This window comes from Taudactylus pleione, unplaced genomic scaffold, assembly GCF_031769625.1.
Source record: "Taudactylus pleione unplaced genomic scaffold, aTauple2 ptg000276l, whole genome shotgun sequence".
Classification (NCBI taxonomy): Eukaryota; Metazoa; Chordata; class Amphibia; order Anura; family Myobatrachidae; genus Taudactylus; species Taudactylus pleione.
Window position 1 is genome coordinate 10612728 of NW_028284678.1, and position 2820 is coordinate 10615547.

The 2820-nt window shown below is 42.6% G+C and overlaps 1 pseudogene; it reads left to right on the plus strand.

The window, feature by feature from the left end:
- Positions 1 to 344: 344 nt before the first annotated feature.
- LOC148513593 (syncytin-2-like) lies at positions 345 to 1489 on the plus strand (annotated as a pseudogene).
- The last annotated feature ends 1331 nt before the right edge of the window (positions 1490 to 2820 follow it).

Consider the following 2820-nt stretch of genomic DNA (forward strand, 5'->3'; position numbering starts at 1 on the left):
ACTGACCACAGCTACCTCAATCAAGGTAGAAGGGAAGCCTAACTGGGTACATGCTTCTCATTGTAAGAAAATTAACTTTCAGGTCAATGGCGCAGACCTGCTCCAAAGGGGTTAGGCCGCTCGGGGAAAAGGGGAGCAGATGGACTGCTAAGATGCGCTTGTTGTTCTGCCTGCTCGGTTGTGCTTTATTTCCTTGCATGCAGGTGAAAGGAGAAAAACAAAAGAACTCTATATGGCTCCTGCATCAGCAGATGGCCAAGCAGCTGAACTCCACTAACTGTTGGATCTGTTCTCATGTTCCTGCCAACCATAAAGGAATCCCTTTGCATGGTATCCCTATATCAATGAACGATCTTAACCTCACAGACTATAGCTATAATGCTGAAATAGATATAAATCACACTGCTCACAATGCTATCTCAAACCTAGGAATATACTTAGAAATTGCTGGTATAATCTCTCCACCCACTATGTGTATAGGGCCTATGTATGTTAACCATGTGGCTGAACTAAAAGGTCACCTAGTCAACTTGCCCAAGGTATATGTTGGAGAAACTAATTGTAGGAATGTTACCTTAGTGTTTAATATGGAATACAAGGAAACTACATGTGACAAGGTGGATGGGAACTGTAATAATCAATGTTGGTGTGCAAATATGAAAGCTCTTTGTGCCCCTAGGTGTGCCTGTCCTGACCAGAAGGATGAGGATGATGTGGAGTGTAGGACCCAAATGTACAAAAATATGGTATGGTTTCAGAGCTGGTTGGGAAACCATGGTAAGATAATTCCCAGGGTATTGAAGCAAGGGCTATATTATATTTGTGGTAATAGAGCTTACTCCTGGCTTCCTATGGGGGCATGGGGTAACTGCACTATAGGAAGAGTTGTACCAGCCATAAGGCAACGTGCAAATGTCTCTTTCACCAATATGATAGAAACAGGCCCGAGGGAAACTCGATACAAGAGGGAATTGTTTACTACAGCAGATAAAGCCTGGATGTGGTTCCCTGCCTGGACAGGTTGGGGAATTGAATTAGCAAATAAATTGAATAAATATGCAAACATTATGGATGGGATAATTAATGAAACCACAAGTGCCATCCATGCTATAAATGAAGAAATGGCCCAAATTAGGAAAGTGACCTTACAAAATAGAATGGCTCTTGATTACTTGTTAGCCATAGAGGGAGGAGCTTGTGCTATCATAGGTGAGGAATGTTGCACTTGGATTGAGGATACACATGACCCCATAGAGGCGCACATGAATAAAGTAAAAGAATTACAGAAAAAAGCTAGAGACATATCCAAGGAGGGATGGAATCCCTTCTCCTCGATGGGGACAATGGTGTCTGGTTTAATAATATGTTGTCAGATCTGATAAAACCCATAGTGATAGTGATAGGATTGATTGTATTTCTTTTGATTGCTTGGAAAATTGTAATGTGCTGTATTTTGCATTGCAGGAAAGGTGTGGATCCACTCATTTAATAGGAAGAATGATAACAGCCACAGAGATGACCATCTGACAGCCTAGCCCAACTGCCCATCTCTCCTGAAAGACCCCTCAGCTGTTGTAAAGATCTGGGTGGAAGACATCATCTCTGAAAGAGGGTCCCGCAGGTGCACTTTGTCAGTTTGGAAACCGCCCAGAGGAAGTTTTCTACCTCGCGAGTGAGTTCGACGAGTCAGTCATCTTGATTCCAGCGAATTCACCAAGTGGTCTCTGTGCCCTAGTGCACCTCTGGCTGCTGTTATAGTTCTTATTGATAGAGAGTGTTTGTGTGAGATTGCTTAATAAAGATGTGTGAATGCTGACCTGGATGGTGGCAAGGGCGGTACTTTAGCCAGAGGGTCCTTTTGCTCATACCCTGTCTCAATTGCACTTTGTCATCCTATAAGACTTGGGGGCATCAGAGTACTGGGTACTGGGAAAAGCAGCTGCTATAGGTGAAGACATTAACCTGCGGGTGCAATTGACTGTGGGGTATATGGCAACAGAGTCAGTGTAGTCCCAGTTGTCTAGGTGGTGTGGACTATCCCATCACCTTCCCTATCTCAGTAGTACTGCCATTGCTGCCATTTCAGGTGGTGTTTATATGTGTGATAATGAAATTATCAAAAAGGTGAGAATTGTTAAGGAAATAAATGGATCCCAGCAATCCTATCCTGCAATATAATTTATTTGTTTTCATAGGCAATATATAAATGTGTTCGTGACATGCGTGACAAATAAGTTGGTCTTTCTTTGCTTTTGGTAAGCTTCATCACGCTATTTCATAAATCCTGCACCCTCTATCTCGAATACAGTAACAGATGGCTTTCGATAAGGATCACCACCCAGGAAGCCTATTTGGATTGGTCCAGCCATGGGTGGAGGGGTGCTGGAGTGTGTGTATATTGTAAGCTGTGTGAGTTGAGCAATGGAAGCAGTAGCAGCGGCCGCACATATGATAATTACCTGTAAGTGAATTGTGTCACTTAATTGTAATCATAGCTTCTGCAAGAAAACAAATATATATTTCGATTTGACAGCAGCTGTTTACATTGTCTTTATTTTCCACAACACTGCAAATGCACACCTTTCCTGCATTCCGTAATTACTGCGTGGGTTGTGCTAGATGTGAGCGCATCCCTGGATTGGTTACCCGTGCATCCTTATTTCCCTAAGTACAAATGCACACCATTCCTACATGTTTCATTAATTGGGGTTTGGTTTCTTTATTTAAGGCAAAGCCAAATGTTCCCTTACTTGTGGGTTGTAGTTGGAGTGTTTGGTGGTGCAGGAGGTTTTTGATAATAGTTAAATTGCTTGAAGTTGT